Source organism: Leptonychotes weddellii, chromosome 8 (assembly GCF_054177405.1).
Source record: "Leptonychotes weddellii isolate Sample4059 chromosome 8, ASM5417740v2, whole genome shotgun sequence".
NCBI classification, from domain to species: domain Eukaryota; kingdom Metazoa; phylum Chordata; class Mammalia; order Carnivora; family Phocidae; genus Leptonychotes; species Leptonychotes weddellii.
In genome coordinates this window covers 7,036,548-7,055,780 of record NC_138376.1, presented here as the reverse complement: position 1 = coordinate 7,055,780, position 19,233 = coordinate 7,036,548, and positions in this window count along the sequence as shown.

Below are 19,233 nucleotides of genomic sequence, written 5' to 3'. Positions count from 1 at the left end.
AAGAGAGATCATACAGTAGCTGTCTTTCTCTGTCTGACTTATTTCGCTTAGCATAATGCTCTCCAGGCAAGATTTCAATTCTTTTTATAGCTGTATATATATATATATATAGATAATATATAATTATTAATATATATTTATATATAATTATTAATAAATAATATAATAGATAATATATAGAGATATATAGAATAGATAAAGAATATATACTTTATCTATTCATCCATCAATGGACCTATAGGTTATTTCTCTATCATGGCTATTGAAGATAATGCTGCAATGAATATGAGGGAACATACATCTTTTCAAGTTAGTGTTTTTGTTTTCTTCAGATCAATACCCAGTAATGGAATTGCTGGTCATATGGTAGTTCCATTTTTAATTTTTTGAGGGACCTCCATACTGTTTTCCACAGTGGCTGCACCAATTTACATTCCCTCACAACAGTGCCCGTTTCTCCACATCTTTGCCAAACCTTGCTATTTCTTGTCTTTTTGATAACAGCCATTCTAACAGCTGGGAGGTGATAGCTCATTGTGGTTTTGATTTGATGATGATGAGTGATGTTGAGCATATTTTCATATGTCTGTGGGCCATCTGGATGTCTTCTTTGGAAAAAATGTCTATTTAGATCTCCTGCCCATTCTTTAATTAAATTGTTTTGTTGAGTTGTGTGAGTTCTTCATCTGTTTTAGATATTAACCTCTTATCGGATACATGATCTGCTAACATTTTCTTCCATTTAGGAGATTGCCTTTTCATTTTGTCGATGGTTTCCTTTGCCATGCAGAAGCTCTTAAGTCTGATGTAGTCTCACTTGTTTGTTTTGGCTATTGTTGCCTTTGCTTTTGGTGTCAAATCAAAGAAATCATCTTCAAGACCTATGTCAAGAAGCTTACCACCTATTTTCTTCTCAGAGTTTTATAGTTTCAAGTCTTCAGTCCATTCTGAGTTAATTTTTGTGTATGGTAAAAGATAGTGGTCCAGTTTCATTTTTTGTATGTAGCTGTCCAGTATTCCCAATACCATTTATTGAAGAGATTGTCCTTTCCCCCAATGTATATTTTTGGCTCCTTTGTTGTAAATTATTTGACCATGTAAGTGTGGGTTTATTTCTGGGCTCTCTATTCTGTTCCATTCATCTATATGTCTGTTTTCATGCCAATACCATACTATTTTGATTACTATAGTTTTGTAACATAATTTGAAATCAAGGATCAAGATGCCTCCAGCCATGTTCTTTCTGAAGATCACTTTGGCTATTTAGGGTTCCCTCTTCAGAAGTCTGCACAGGAAATGATTTCTTATTCTGATCCATTGTGATGGAGAATTTTTTCTTTTCAGAAAAACCTCTGGAGAAAATTGGTTGTCTTTAGTTTCAGCTACTATGACCCCTTTTCATACCTTTTTATGGTTACATCAATGGTAAGTTGGAAAGGCTCACATTCCAAAACTGAAAAGCAAAACTAAAAGGCTGCATATGAAACTATGGATTTGTATGTCTATGTTTGGAAGACAGTGGGAGGTGGATAATTTAAGAGGACTTTAAATAGAGTACACTTGAGTCAATGCTGCCTTCTCTTAAAATTTGAAGATCATGGGTAGAGGGCACTAAGCTGGTGCCACAGCCCAAGAAAAGGCAATAAAATAATGACAGAGCAATCTAGAGCAAGAGCAGCTATACATGCCTAAAGCAGGAATTTTTCTAGCTTACTCTTTCTTCACTCCTAACTACTGAAAAGCAGCTGGCTGTTTCTTTAACTTAGTCCTTTGCCTATTTTAGAATTGACAAAGCAAATACTGTTTAAAGGAGCCTTTTGCACTTTCAAAGGAAAAAAAAATGGGGTAAGGTGGCATATTATATGAAGAAGGTTTTTTTTTTTTTTTTTAGATTTTATTTATTTATTTGACAGAGAGAGACACAGCGAGAGAGGAAACACAAGCAGGGGGAGTGGGAGAGGGAGAAGCAGGCTTCCCGCAGAGCAGGGAGCCCGATGTGGGGCTCGATCCCAGGACCCTGGGATCATGACCCGAGCCGAAGGCAGACGCTTAACGACTGAGCCACCCAGGCGCCCCATGAAGAAGGTTTTAAAAAATCTTCATAAAATATATATATTGCAAGAGAAAAGTGTGAAGGGGAGAAGCAAATGAGTCAAGGTTTTCCTATTTTCTGCATATTTTCTTGACTTGAGTTCTAATCTTGAAGCCCTGCCACATAACTTGGCAGGCTATTTCTATTTTTTTGAACTGCAGGTACTCATGATCTTCTGGACTTCCTCCTGGGGTTTTTAAACTCTGAATTCCCTCCACTGACCCAGCCAAGTTCCCAAATAACATGGGTGAAGCCTTCACAATGCATTTGGTTCTGTAGGACCACCAGTATGGGAGTAGATCCATTTGTGGCCTTACTATTTCATCTAACCAAGGTGCTACTTTTTGTCTGCTTTCTCAGCATAAGTGAGGGGGAGATTTGGACTGAAATGAACAATCTTCAATCTGGACAAGACAAATACTGCTCAGCAAGAGCAAATTTCCAAAGGAACAGACACAGTTTGATTGCCCCTAATATGGAAACTATATGTCTTAATTTAGCTGTTAAACTCCTCAGTCCTAAAGCTATATTGAATTCATATCCAGAACACCAGAAGAGACAACAAGAACTCATCTCCTATGGTCCCTCAATTCTTATAGCCAAAGTCCACTATCCCAGATAAATTGATACACAGTCAGCTTTTGATTAGCTGTACACATGCAAACATCTTTTGTCATAAAAGACCCATATCAGCAAATAATGGATGAATTAAATATATTGGGTCATGAGATTCATTGTGGTATTTTGTCCCCATCAATTTATACTTCTGCTTAGGTAAAGAAAAAAAATTCATATTTCATTGATCCAAAGATGCTTATTTTTCACATTTTAATATTTCTCAAATTAGGATGCATTTTTTAATTGAGTGATAACCTTTACTGATGATGTCATTTGGGGAGATTTTATTAAAATATTTAAAATTATTACATCTTAAAATTGTTGTGGATCTAGAACTTAAACTCTTAGATGAAATATAGAAGTTGAAATTTCTTGGAAAGTTTTATCTTGGTAGTTCTAGGAATGAGGAGGCAAGAGGAAATGAACTTGGGAAGTGAACTTGGGACTATTAGAGATGAAAGTTTTCTAAATTAACTTTAATATGTGTTTGGTTCTCTTGCCTCTTGTCAGTTTTTTTGAGCACAGGGATTAACTGTTTAATTCATTTATTCAGTACAATACCTAATCTATAATGAACATTTGCTAACTACATTGTCATAATATAAATAACAAGTAGTCATTCATTATGAGGGGACAATATCACTGAAAAGAAAAAGAGGGACCCAGCATTAAAATTCTGACTTACCATTTTTACTGACCAATTCCATATAATATCATAGCATTATTTTCCATTATCTTGTACAAGAACTTCCCTGTCATAAACCTAAATGTTGATTTAGGAAAATGCCATTAAATACCCCTGGAATCAAGAATTTTTTATACCAGTGATTCTCAAGCATGGTTGCACATTAATATCACCTAAGAAGATTTTAGAAAATACTGGTATCCAAGCCCCATCTCACACTAAATTAAAGCAGGACACCTGGGAGTAGGGCTTTGGCACTTAAAACACACACATAGTAATAATAGAGAAAATCGACAACACGAAGAAGTGGTTTTTCACAAAAAGATCAACAAAATTGACAAATCTTTGGCTATACTGAGACTAAGAAAAAAGAGACAAGACTCAAGTAAAATCAGAAATAAAAAAGGAACATTATTGCCCATGTTACAGAAATAAAAAAGATAGTAAGAGAGTGCTATGAACAATTGTATGTAAACAAATCAGATAATCTAGATAAAATGGAAAAACTGTATTTTTTTCTAGAAATATACAACCTTTTATGATTGAATCATGAAAAAATGGGAAATCTGAATGGACCCATAATTAACAAATCAGTAATCAAAAACCTCCCAAGAAAAAATAGCTCAATTTAAGACAGCTTCACTGCTGAATTATTCTAGACATTTAAAGAATTAACACCAAACCTTCTCAAAATTCAAATTGACATCTGAATTGTTCTAGACATTTAAAGAATTAACACCAATCCTTTACAGAATTAACACCAATCGTTCCAAGAAATTGAAGAAGAGCAAACATTTCCTTATTCATGTTATGAGGTCAGCATTACCCTGATACCAAAGCCAAACAAAGATACTACAAGAAAAGAAAACTACAGACCAATATCCCTGATGAATATCAATACAAAAAATCCTCAACAAACACTAGCAAACCAAATTCAACTGCATATTAGAAAGATTATATGCTCTGACCAAGTGGGATTTATTTCTAGAATGCAAGGATGGTTCAACATATGAAAAACAACACACTTAACACATTATCACATTAACAGAATGAATGACAAAAAGCACATGATGATCTCCATCGATAAAGAAAAGCCACTTGACAAAATTTAACACCCTTTCATAACAAATACACTCAACAGACTAGGAACAGAAGCAAATTACCTCAACATACCAAAAGTGATATATAAAAAATCCATAACTAATACCATACTCAATCAGAAGACTGAAAGTTTTGTTTTGTTTTTTTTAAAGATTTTATTTATTTATTTGAGAGAGAGAGAATGAGAGACAGAGAGCATGAGAGGGAGGAGGGTCAGAGGGAGAAGCAGACTCCCTGCCGAGCAGGGAGCCCGATGTGGGACTCGATCCCGGGACTCCAGGATCATGACCTGAGCCGAAGGCAGTCACTTAACCAACTGAGCCACCCAGGCGCCCAGACTGAAAGTTTTTTTTATAAGATCAGGAAAAAGACAAAGATGCCTGCTTTAACCACTTCTATTCAACACAGTACTGGAAGTCTAGCCAGAGCAGTTAGGCAAGAAAACAAAGATAAAAGGCATTCAAATTAGATACGAAGAAGCAAAATTATCTCTGTTCACAGGCAATATAGATAACTCTAAAGATTCTACCCCATATAACTGTTAGAATTAATAAATGAATTCAGCAAAGTTTTGGGGTACAAAATTAATATCCCCAAATTAGTGGCATTTGTATACTACAATAATAAACAATCCAAAAGGGAAGTTAAGAAAACAGCCCAATTTACAATAGCTTCGAAAAGAATAAAATGCTCAGGAATAAGTTTAACAAAGGTTGTAAAAGACTTGTACACTGAAAACTATAAAACGATTTTGAAAGAAATTCATGGATTGGAAGGCTTAGTATGCTTAAGATGCTGATAGTACCCAAGACAATTCCTATCAAATCCAAACTTCATTTTTCAAGGACATAGAAAAAGTCATCTTAAAATTCATAGCCAAGACAGTCTTGAAAAAGAAGAGCAAGTTCTCTCATACTCGCTCATTTCAAAACTTAGAACAAGCTACAGTAATTAAAACAGTATGTTACAGTCATAAAAATAGACATAGACCAACAGAATAGAATAGAGCCCAGAAACAAACCCTCACATATAAAGTCAAATAATTTTTGACACGAGTGCCTGTTTTAAAGGGAAAAGATAGAATTTTCAAAAATGTTGTTGGGAAAACTGGATGTCCACATGCAAAAGAGTGAAGTTGGACCTTAATTTTATACCATATTAAAAAAAATAACTCAAAATGGATCAAAGACCAAATGTAAGAGCTAAAACTCTATAATTCTTCAAAGACAACATATGAAAAGCTTCATGATATTGGACGTGGCAATGATTTCTTGCACATTGTACAGTTGTACATTAAAGGACACTGTCAATATCTTAAAAAGGCAACTCTTAGAATGGAGAAGAAATTATATGTGAATATCCAGAATATAAAGAACTTCTACAACTCCATGACAACAGTTACTAAAAACAAACAACCTTATTTAAAAGTGAGCAAAGGTCTTGAATTAATACTTTTCCAAAGGAGATATACGAATGGCAAATAAGCACAAGAAAACATGTTCAACATCACTAATCATTAGGGAAATGCAAATGAAACCCAAAATGACATGCCACTTTATATTCATTAGGATGGCTATTATTAAAATAATAATAATAAAAACCGACAATAACCGACAAATGTTGGTGAGGACATGGAGAAGCTGAAACCCTTGTGCATTGCTGGTGGGAATGGAGAAGGGGGCAGCTGCTGTGGAAAATAGCATGGCAGTTCCTAAAAGAAAAAAAAAACACCAAACCTAACTAAACATAGGATTAGCATATGATCCAGAAATTCAGTTTATGGGATTATACTCTGAAGAATTGAAAGCAGGACTCAAATAGATATTTGATGTAGAAATACGCATAAAGTTAGGTAGCTTGCCAAATGTGTATTTCTGGTTTGTCTGGATCCAAGAGTTTATGTTTTTACCCACTATGGTCTTTGCAAAATGGAAGAGCTAACTCTAGCCACATTTCATGACTGGACATGCAGGTCTAGGGCATAGGCTGGGCATGGCTGGAGCAGAGCTGGGGGTCCTCTGCAATGCAACGTCCTGAGCAGCGTGGGTCAGGGTCCCCATACTCAGGAGGGGAGGGCTGGATGGCCAGAAGTGAAAAAAATCTTTTCTGACTAGATTTAATCCAGAACAGACCTTATCCATGAACCAGTGATCCGAATTCATAGTATCAGAGCCTGGCAGCCATGCATCTTGTCCAGCAGCTCTTCAACTTCAGAGTGAATCAGCATCATGTGGAGGGCTTTTTAAAACAGATTGCCAGGCCCTACCATTGGAGCTTTGATTCTGTTCATTCAGGTGGTCTTTCCATTCAGAGAGCACTTGTTGGGATCATTTTCTACTGACAGCTTGACCAACATTGGTCACTAAAGGCCACTTTTGTTTCTAACCAAAGTAACATCTAAGGAATTCCTGTCATGTATGGCTTCAGAGAAAGCTCTTCAGAATCAGACTGCTTTAGTTTGGATCCCAGCTCTACCATGCTGTCTGTAGGGCATTAAAGAAGATACTTCCTTGCTCTGTACCTCAGTTTCCTTAGCAGTGCAATGGACTAATAACTGTGTCTAACTCATAGAAGTATTGTGAAGATTACCTGATGGGAACCATGTACAGCTTTTAGAATAGTGCCCAGAACATTAAACACTCAGTACGTGCAACTATTATTATTGTGATCAGTCTTTAAATACTAGCCCTGTCTTATGGTTATCATCTATTTTTATAGTCAGATTTGGAGTGCTTTTATCAATTTCTAGATTGTGTTTCTACATCCAACATCATGCTGTAAAATGATCCCGCTAATGCTATTAGATGGCAAGACATAAGATGAACTCTGTTTTCCCATTTATTTTCCTGTGAGCAGTTATATCCTAATTCTCCTGGGGGTATAACTGTGAAAGAATGACTCAGGTTATCCACACCACCAAAATTTATCCTGCAATTTCATGCAAAGTGATTTCGCATAAGAAAAAAAATGTTATCCTAAAATATGTGCATAAGCTATTGTAATATCTGTGGTTGCAAAATGAAAGCTATCCCTTCCTTTCGCTACGCCCTTCAATATTTGCTCAGGTGCAATGTGATTTCCACATGAACTGATTCCGAAAACTTATCGGAGAGTTAGAGCAGTTGTCATTCCGGCCTCTAGTAACTTCTCAAACAGAATCATATTCCCGAAAAATGGTTACATAAAGTACCTCTAATAAATCTCTGTGTGTTTGTGCCTTATTATAAACCCCATCGGCAATCTGCCTTTAAGCATGAGCACATTTTTAATCAAGCGGTAAAGCATTCAGAGTCTAAAGGTCATCAAAGCTGGAGTTGCAGTGAACTGTTCTGTCCCCCTGGTGAAGGGAGCTTGGCTGGAGAGTTGATGCAGTTGCCCCAAAGTTCTGTTCCCTGTGCGCCTGACTGCACTTCCCGCGTGACAGTGAAGAATACACTTAAAGGAGACAATATCATTTTACTTATACTCAGGCTCCTAATTCCAGATGGAGCCGGGTTTTTTTCTTAAGAAAGGAAATGTTCACAAAGTCTATCCACTAAACATATCTCTCTTCAAGGACCACACCAGTAATAAAATTATAAGTAATAAAATAAAGCTCAGTGAACACCAGAAGTAGATTGTATATTTATGAAACATACAACGAGGAAGTAGCAAATTGCCATGGAGCTTGGGACTCATGTCACTTGAGCTTGGGGCCAATGTCCCCAGATTCCTACTGGATGCATGACCATCCGTAACTCCTCCACAAAGGCAGTGACTTCTGAACTTGAAGAAGTCCACTGGCAATTTCCATTTGTTGGCAGATGTATTCTTCAATAAATCACATGTATTCTCCCAAACTGTGGTTGGTGATGTTTTGCTGACTTTTTACAAGTTTGCATGTGATAACCTAGCACAAAGAGGAATAGAGAGTAAAGTAGCCTCAGCGTGTCCTTGCACTAGCTTGAAATTGGGAGGTGACTAAGAGGTGAAGCAAAATACATTTTTAAAGTAAACACATTTCCAGATGCATATCATTTTATTTCCAAATATGAGATAATTATATCTTCATCTCTATGTCTAGCTATGTGTTTACATCTCTTTCTATGATATTTCTCTCCACACTGTGGCTTAAAAATAAATATTTAGACAGAATTTACAGTTAGCAGATCAATGAGGCATTTAGAGCAGTTTGCAAGTTCAAAAGAAAGTACAGGACTCTGCAAATTTAGTTAGTATTCCAAGTATAATCATGAGTCATCACTGATCTAGAATTGATGGTGGTATTACTTTGAGGGAATGTGCAAATGATGAGCCTAAAGAGACAAATTAAGAAAGGAAGGAAAAAAAGAGCTAGGGGAGCCTGGATGCTCACATTTCTATTATGATTGAGTATCTTGGTCCAGATGATTGGTATTATGCTGACTCTTACAGGAAAAATATAGATGAGACTTCTTTTTGATCCAAAATCTTAAATTCATATCTAAGTCCAAACAATGCAGAGTGGACTGCGTCAATGACTACTATCCTTGTCTGGTCGTGGCCATTAGAACACACCTGCCAGTGGAGCCTGATGTCTCCATTCCTGTGTTCCCAAATGCTCTGCCCCAGGTTATGTGACTGCCTTGCCCTATCCATCATTGCCTTACCCATTTTTCTCTCTTTCATAGAGCCTAATAATCTCCTTCTCTTCTACTTGCCTTTGCTATTTCATTTCCATATATTTTTCAGGCTTTCCAGACTCAGGAATATCTCTTTCATTGTCTTTACCTCTCCCTGGATGTATGCTCTATTCACAGCACAGACCAAAATCCTTCCATGAACACCCACCCCAAGACCCTCCCAACCTTACAAAAAACAGCTACATCTTGTACAATAATATTTTCTTAAATGTGGAGCCAGAGATGATTATTACTTTTTGCCAGTGACCTGGCTTAATAATGAAAGGCTTTATACATGCTAACAATGAAGACTTTTTCCCCCAGTAACAATTTTTAAATAAAGCCACTGAATTGAGGTATTTTGTTTTTACAGCTGGAAGGGGTCTCTGTGACTATTCAGTCCCACACCTTTATTTAATAAAAGAGGCGCCTAAAGCCCGGAGAGGCAAAGTATCTTATCTCTGTGTGGCAGAAGCAGGGCTCTGAGCAAGTACCTGGGTGCCCAGGTAGGCTCTTCCTGCTGTTCCACTGAGCCTTTCTGAACCTGGCTGTCAAGTGATCAACACCCCTGCGCTGAATCACCAGGGTCAAATACTGAAGTCCCATGTTTTTATCTGTGTCCAGTCACCAAATGGTGGTGACTTTGAAGAAATCCCTCCAACTCTCTCTGTCTCATTCTTTGCATTTGAAAAAATTGCATAATTCCTCATTTTTACAGTCCATTGAGAGAGAGAAAGAGAGAATATATGTGTGGCTATATACACATAAATGCACACAAATAAGGAGGTCCTTTCAAATAAGCAGAACTTTCGGAGGCATCATTTAGAAATTGAGTTTTTGCTCAACCAGCAAAAGCATGATCAAGACAGGAAATAAATTGCCTTCAGTCTTTAAAGCATCAAGAAGACTCTATCTCTTATCCTCCAAGAGCATCATTTAATTACCTCTAGTGTTACCAACTCAATGGACCACCTATCCCAATTAAACAGCAGCACATGCTAATTATCATTAGACTTAATTGGTTTCCCAATTCAGCAACTTCCCTGATCAAGTCTGCCCCAGTTAAGTGGCATTTATTGAATCACCTGAATCTTGCTTGAAAGAAACAAAAGAAAATTTCCCATCTCAAGTTCAGCAAATATGACCAAGTCTCATCAAGTCACACTAGCCAGTTTCTAATTAATTTTGCAAAGCATACCCTGAGGTTGGGTATACTGAGCATATCTGCTCCAATTAGAAGGCGTATTTTATTACAATCAAATAAGATTAAGCAAAACATTTCTAACAACAGTCAGTAAATGTGTGAAAGTTAACAAATATTTACTAACATATTTCCCTCTCCTTCTTGCACGCTTTTTTTTTTACCAAGACGTTATGATTATTTCATCCTTTCAGATTTTTCACCCTTGAAACGATGCTTGGTAATAACACCTGTTCTGAAGAGTAGATAAGCATAAAGAAAGGAGAAAGTATGCTCTTGGGCTTAACCTTCCCGGAGAAATTTATGTGCATCATAGTTCCTTTGTATCAGCAAAGTAGGTGAACGTTTAAAATCTGGTACTTGAGAACATCAAGACAAGGGAGGATCCTGGCTGGATGGGCCTCACAGTCTGCATAGGTTTTAGAAGGTCGGGGCTGAGTACAGACAGGAAGGAGATGACTCTCCTTCTGGAAAGCTTGGTATTTGGAATGGCACATCGTATAAGTGCATGTGTTCTGGTGTTGGAAGTGTGACTTTGGGGTAATTGTTCCTAGTCTGCTCCGTGACAGCTCAAATGGGCTCGTGGGGCTCAAGAAGGCAGGTGACCGTTTTTGAGCTCTTCCTTCAAGGAAGTCTAGAATTCTCACCTCAGACTCTTCCTGCCAAAGTGAGGGCAGAGCATCAAAGAGAAATCCGTGACTGCAAGATTCCCACTTTCTTCGATTCCCCCAAGGAAATAATGGGCCAAGAAGACAGGTAGGAATTGCTGGCAGAATCAGGTTGTGTCCTGGGACCACATTTCTTTCCAGGGCAGTAAAACTATTGACTGTATCTCTGGGAAAGAAGCCCATGGTCACCAGCAGCCCTCTTGGAGGCGGAGGGGGAGTTGGGAGTAGAGGCTCTCCCTACTAGCACCATGCGTGGGTCCCAGCAGTGGAATCACCCAGCAGAGCAAGGTGGCATGCAGTCCACTGGTCTTCCAAGGCCATGTTTCTGGTAAGCACACTGCAGTCGAGGGTTTGAGATCAACAATGGAAGCAGGAAAAAGGCCAGTGGCACACGGAGTGGGAGGGAGGGTCACCATCCCATGGACAGGGCATGTGGTGAGAGCTCCGTGAGTGGAGCACTTCAGCACTCGCTTTGACAAGAGCAGCCCCATCCCAGATGGCCTAAAAAAGGTCTATCAAGGAACCCAGTGTTAATCAGCAAGAGAAAACTAATCTCGTGAAGCTGGTGATTGATTGCCTAGAAGCTACATTCTCAGAAGCATGGAAAGGATGGACATTCTCAAAAATTGTCTTTTCTTTCTTTTTTGGCATTCTAATGATACTGCATCAGAAGGGTTTCTTATGCTACCAATAGAGAATAATTAATAATAATGATAATAATGATGATGATGGGGAATAATATCATCACATTTGATCTTAGCTTTCTTTGGACTGGCTTAAAATGCTTCAAATTTGGGCCGAGGGCTCCCAAAAGAAAACAGGAATATCACATAGAGTGCTTTACCGTTTCTCAAGAAACTAGCGCACATTTAGATTATATAAGAGTTGATGGAGCCCATTACTAGAGTAGAGCCCTTTATTGGCAGCATGAAAACACAGAAAGTAACTTAAATTTCTAGGATGCTATTTAACTAATTAAAATCAATGTTCCTAGTAAGATGTGACATTACCTCCAATACAATTTCTACGTGTCTGCTCATAATTGAATTAAACCGTTCTGGCCTAAAGCAAAATTGTAAAGTGGAATCATTGAAGGTGGAGCTGGAGGGAATCTTAGTCCTTATCAGTTATTCCCAGGTTCTTGTTCTACATCTAAGGTTCATTTTGATTCTTTAATTATGAAAGGATCTGGCCCAAGAAGAACTAAGTTTCCCAATTATTGTCGAGTAGCATTTCTCTTATCCATGGTGGAAACCTCTTAAAATCTTCCACCTGTGCTTTCTGGTTGCTCCCTTCTAACCAAAATTGGCAAAGATCTGCTACCAGTTCTTCACTGCTGTGCTTTCTGAAGATCTGATAGGGTCAGACAGCAATGTGTCCTAATACTCAGAAGCAGTGTATATGCAGCTGGAAACTTCTCTGAGGAAGTGAGGGGACATGACCAGGTAAGGGGAAAGAGTGGAGGGAACGCGGGCTATTCCAACTGCTGGGGCATCGCTCCGGTACTTGTCAGGGGGTATATGATTAAAGTTCAACTATTTGTAAGATGAGTGGAAAAAAAAAAAGCCTCTGAACATTCATGCGTGTTCTTAAACTAGTTAATTAACAACAGAAGATTAAAAGCTATAAAGATCTGTCAAAAAGTAGTACTAATTACAGTTATTTATGTGGACTACTAAACTATTGGCCTGAAATGTCATGGAACAACACGTATCATTAAATATGTGTCAGATTAACTTTGTTGTAAATTGTATTTCATTCATTTTCTGTCATCAGCAATTATTGAACACCTGCTTGTGTAATACACAAGATTACTATTTTTTTCTCTTTTTTCACTCATCTCCAACTTTCCCCTTTTAGCATTTCCCTGTCTTTCTCTCCTCATCCCCAGTGATCATGAGATAGCCCTGTTATAACTGCATTTATTGGTTGTCTACCAATGCTCTTCCCCATCTTTGCTGAGGAAACCAGGTTTGTTGAGATACATTTTTTTTTTTCCCCATGTGGCCATGTCCTTGAGGAAAAGACAGCCCTACCTCCAATAAATTTTGGTTTATCTAAATCAAATTGTGGTAATTTCATTTCCTTTATCAGTGATCTCTTTAAAAAGGACCAGGTGACCCAGTTCTGGCTAATGAAATATGAAAGTAAGATCCCTGAAGAGCTTCAGGAAAACATTTCTTAGCTCTTCAAAGGTGTCCAAAGGAAAACACAGGTGGTTTTTTTTTTCTTTTTTACTATATTTTGACCTTTGACTTTGAAATATGTGAATGCGATGCCTGAAGCTTGAGCAGTCATCTCAACACTATGAGGAGAATTAACATATCCACTGAGGGTAGCAGATGAAAGAGATGGAAGGAAACTGAATCCTCTGTGATACTTTGAATTACTGAATGATTGGACACTGGAGCCACCCACCCAGGATCACGTGTTACATGAGGTAATAACATTTGCTTATTATTTAAGCCACTTTGGGTTAGATTTCCTGTTACTTGTTGCTAATTGTATGTACAGATATAGCAGTGAATTGGTTATGTGCAAAGATTTTGGGGTCAGGCAAACCACTTCCCATCGCTCTATGTGAATCCGTTTTTTATCCATAAAATATAAAATGCACAATATGTGTCTAATGCATAGTATTTGCACAAAGAAAGTTTGTTAATAATTAAATAGTGGTTCTGGGTGATGTAAAAAAATTAACAAAGTAAAATTAATATTTAGAACATCAAGAACATGCGACTCTGATTTGGGTTTCTGTTTTCAAATTCCAAAATTCATCTTCCCAGAGCATTGAGTCAGAACTGACAAACTTCCAAAAATTATGCCACAGCTCTGAATGTGTCTAGGGCTGAAACACAGAACAACAGTAATTGAGAGAAATTTCTTTTGAGCACCTTTTAACACACTGCTATGTCCTTCAGGTTATGCAAGAATGAATAAGACACCTAAACAAAAGTTAAGTCTGAGAAAATAAAGCTAGCATAGAACTTTAATTAAAAGTATACATAATCAAGTTTATTAAGTGGCAAAAAATTATTTCAAAATTTAAAAGGATTTTACTGTCAAATTGCTAATTTCCTTGCCATCTAAGGTATTTCTTAGTATAGAAAAGTGTGTGTGTGTATTTGAGTGTGCATATGCATGCTCGTGTGTGTGTGTGTGTGTGAGAGATACAGCATTCTTTATCTCATTCTTTCATATTAAAAATAAGTCAATTTATACATGGGACAAACTAAAAACTGGAAAAGACACATACTTAAATATTTGCCGTAGCTAATCTATACCTTTGGCTACCTCCAGTTGTCTTTAAATTATTATATTCCCCAAATACATCAGTTTCTCAGAGCACTGTATTTAAATGATAAATCTTTTTGAAATGGAGTATTCAGACTGAAGAAAATAGTACTTTGAGATGACTGTACTTGAATAACATTCTGTGCAAACTCCCAACATATTGATTTACGAAGAGATCTGAGAAAGCATTCCAGAATATTGCTCAAGAACAGTAGCTGTAGAGGAACAGAGTTATGCTACGCTGGACAGCACTGTCTTGGGTGACTTTCATTGTCTGTTTGAAAGTTTCCTACTGGTAAGTTACGATGTCACCCATGAATGTCTAAGAGAAAAGGTTTATGCTTCTTCAGGTGTAGAAACACACAGAATTGACGCTTATATGCATTCTCCTTATTTTTACTTTTTAAATTCTTTCCCTTAAAAAAATGCCTTCTGGGGGTGCCTGGGTGGCTCAGTCAGTTAACTGTCAGACTCAGCGTTGTGAGATCGAGCCCCACATTGGGCTCCATGCTCAGTGGGGAGTCTGCTTAAGCTTCTCTCTCTCCCTCTCCCTCTGCGCCACCCCCCCAGCTTGGGTTCATGTGCTCTCTCTCTCTCTAAAAAAAAAAAGAAGTGTCTTCTGTAGTAGATATATGCTCAGAGATGTGATATGTTTGAAAGTAATTTGAAGCCAAATACTTAGCTCTGGAATGGTGGAAGAAGAAGGAATCTATAAGAGCAAATTAGAGTAGATAAATTTCTTAGAGGAATAATTGATAATTAGATCATACTGCTTATCCAAAAACCAAGTAGTGGGAAAGAAATGGCATAGGAAAAGGGGTTCATTCAACAAATGTCGAATGATCACGATGTGCCAGGTAGTGTGATGGGTGTCGGGGACACGTATGTTCTGTTAGAACTTCCCATCAGACTCTGAAAAACAGGCTGGGGGTTCTAGAGGGGAGGGGGGTGGGAGGATGGGTTGGCCTGGTGGTGGGTATTGAGGAGGGCACGTTCTGCATGGAGCACTGGGTGTTATGCACAAACAATGAATCATGGAACACTTCATCTAGAACTAATGATGTAATGTATGGGGATTAACATAAGAATAAAAAAAAAAAAAAAAAAGAACTTCCCATCAGGTTTACCATTCAGCAACTCATTCCGCACAGATACGTGGCTGATGTTAATTTCCAAGGTAAAGTGTTAAAAATGAAAATAATGAGTACATTTCAAAATTATTTAAAATATTTATATTGGTTATATCCCAAGAAGAATTTTAAATTTTGTCCTATTTCTAATGAACAATTTATTGTCAGAGGAGAATCTCTTTACAAGCAGTTGCTGGGGAAAAAGAAAAAAAAAAAAGAAGACTGGTTCTGGCATATTCTAGAGATCTCTGGCTGAGAGACATTCTCTGCTGATTTACAAAGTGGCAATCTGATTTTCTTTCCCACACCTGGAAGAGCTCAGCAAACAACAGCTCACAGGTGTCACCCAAGTCTGGCTAAGGCTGGCTCCAGCAAGTCGAGCCAGGATCTGGCATAGCTATTCCCTGTCCTGGAGGGGGCCTGCCTCCCGTGAGCATGGGCTTTAGTACATGTATGTGGGTGGTTGAGCCTATGTAACACTCTGGGTTATAACTCTCCACCTTTCTGCATCTAAATAGTAGTCAAACACTTAAAATAACATTAAGACACGTTCCAGCTTGCCCTGCCAGTCAAAGGGATAGCAGGGGGAAAAACTGAAACCCTGCATTTCAGAACCCCAAGGGCTTGCTGATTTGTTAGGTTTAGCGGTTCAGAGGATTAAAATGGCAGAAATATTAAGAAGGAAAAAGAGAGAAGAAAGAGCCAGCTTATCCACTGAAGCAAATCTAATGGGCTGCTGGGGCACAAGAAGAAAAGGTTCTACTACCTGAGCAAATCTTATTTATTATTCTTGCTTCACAATTAAAAATTTTTAAAAAACTAATAATAACTTCCCAGACATTTGTCTTTTTTTGCTATGCTAGTCACATTCCCCAAATCCTTTATCAACGCTGCTCTGCATATGAATGGGCTGTAATTGAACTGTCACATTCATGAAGGTCAGTAACCTTTCATTAGTAAGAATGTGTCTTTCTTGATAAATTATAAAGTCTCTGAGGATTTGAAAGCAGATTCAAAAAAAAATTCTCTCTTCTATACCTTGAAAAACAAAATACAGATTTTTCTGTTATTCTGTGTATGGGGTAGGAGAGAATGATTGCTTGTGTTTCTGTTTAATTTGCTTTGTGTAGATTTCTTTCTTTCTTTCTTTCTTTCGTTCTTTCTTTCTTTCTTTCTTTCTTTCTTTCTTTCTTTCTTTCTTTCTTTGTTTCTTGAGCAAGGAGTAGGGAATCCTCTCTATACCCCACCAACCTTGGCTCTTTTGTTGTTGTTGTTGTTTTATCAGCAGCACTATGCAAAATTGTCTAGTGTGAGCTTTCCTTGAGTGCTTAGAAGCAAAAACGGAAAACTTGAACTCCTTCTCTAAAAAAATTACAGCTAGTTATTCTGTCTGCTGCATTAAAAAACAGTAATTATGGATGTTTTTCTTTCTCCTTAGAGCACATTTCAGCATTTGCTATGGAAAAGACCAAAGTCATTCTGTGCAAATGAAGACCCACCTGAGTTATGCATATTCTGCTAATCCCACCCAATGATTTAACTGGTAATTAACTCAGACAAGCACTCAGCCATCCCACCTTTGTGTTCAAGATGGCTGACCCCAAAGCATTTCCCATCCTGTGGGAGATGTCTGCTTCTGGCTTCCATGTAATTGGACTTGAGACCCCTCTGGGGATTTTCAACCAAAGCTGCAGACTTACTCAAGCAGGATTCACTCTCAGCGGCCCTTTAGTCCAACCGATCTTTGGTCAAAAACTACAAGTTATGCATGCCTTTTAATGTGCACCAGTGTTTTAGATGAGGAACCTGGGAGATATCTGACAATTTGGGACACAGTGTGTTTATTCAGCTTTATCAACTTTAAATTGGATTAAAAAGATTCCTCTGGCATTACCGACAGTGAAAAGCCCTTAAGCCACTTAACATGAAATCTGAAAGACAGTGGTGCAGAGATGAAATGAGGTGACAGGAAGGACTCCACGCACTATTGTTTCTGCCACTTTGACAGCCTGTGTTCTTACTTGATACACTGAGAGCTTCAACTCCTTAAGAACTTGCTTCCCACTCAAACATGTGGACAAATATCAATGCAAAATATATAGTCTGCGGATGGAAATTTTGAATTTCTCATAAAAGAGACAAAGGAAAATAGAAGGACTTTAGCATGAGCTTTCAAAGGAATGTCATCATCATTTGTAGTCCTATGCAGTGGCATGGTGGGTGTATCAAAAACACTTCGTATCAGAACAAGGAGTATTTTCCTACAGTATTAGTTAGGCTCCAACTACAAAAACAAGACGTAGGCCAGGTAATTCCACAGGGGGAATGTAACAGTGGTAAGTGTTTTCGATGCCACTAGAAGAGCTGAAGGAGCAACGGGGAGGAAGGAAGGTGAGCAACCACTACAGAAAGTTCTTACCACGCTTAGGGCTAGAGTAGAGGGACAGGAGAAGAGATGGTGTCGCTGGGGCCTCAGTGTTGATGGTAGGTGCCAACACGTGTACACTGGGAGGTCACAGCTGAGATCCACCAGTGCTCTTCTAAAACAGGATTCCCAAGAAATCAATCTCATCATTCAGCCAAGTATGTCAGATTTCGTATCCAAATAGTTCAGCTGGGGGAGCTGGAATTGTAGCAGCTGTGCCCAGTAGCAGCTGGGAACTCTGAGGGAGGCAGGGACTAGTGGAAGCTGATGCCACTGGTCAGCCACAAAAGAGACCTTACAAGGCAGAGAGAAATGGGAATAATCCGGTATCTCCTTCCTTCTGACCCTACATCCTCCCATCAGTGCCTTCTGTTTTAGAACTTACCTCGAAGCAAGTTGGCCCAGGAGTCCAGGGAATGTCTGTGCAGGGTTCTGCCCCAGTGGTCCAGGGGAAAGGGCATGGAACACACTGGAGAGCAAAGAGGTGGATGGCCAGCAGGACATCTCTCCCATCAGAACGTACCATCTAGGACAAACACTATTGTTAGGTTGTGCAAAGAGAATATACAGGCAGGAGAAGAGAAGCATTGAATTATGGTGTTAGAATAGACAACAAGTTATTTCATTCATCATGGTGGTCAACCAAAGTTCCTGAGAGATTTCTCAAAATGTAAAAAAGAAACAAGCATAGTCCCTGGTGTAAAGTTCACCATGACAGTATCAACACGTAGTTCACAATTTCCTGGGACCTCCTCGATGGCTCCTGTTGGTTCAGGTGGTGCTTCTTGCAGGTGCTAATACATGTGCTTTGGGATATTGAAAACCATGCCTGCACTTATAAAATATGATTTCAAAGAAATAAAACTTTTTTTTTAAACAAGTATGTCAGAATCAACATCCAAATCATTTTTCTCCTTTAATTCCTTTGGCCAATTTAAACATTAAAAAAAAAAAATCAAACTAAAAATCTTCCTAATAGTGCACATGAAAGATAGAATATTCTTAGATAAACATAAGATTCTACTTTGGATTCTTTTTTTATTTTTATTTTTTTAGAGAGAGAGCGTGAGTGGGGGGCAAGGGCAGAGGGAGAGGGAGAATCTCAAGCAGGTTCCACACTAGGCATGGAGCCCAACACTGGGCTCGATCTCATGGCCCTGAGGTCAGGACCTGTGCAGAAATCAAGAGTCAGATGCTTAACTGACTGAACCACCAAGGCAATCCTACTTTGGATTCTTATAGGACTTTATTTTTTAAGGAAATTATTAATCATGGAATTCAGTGTTGTTTCTCTTTGTTTGGGCCAGGAACTTCCTAACCATTATTCTTCACCGGGAACAACCTAACCACTGGGGTTACTTCTCCTTCTACAGACAAGA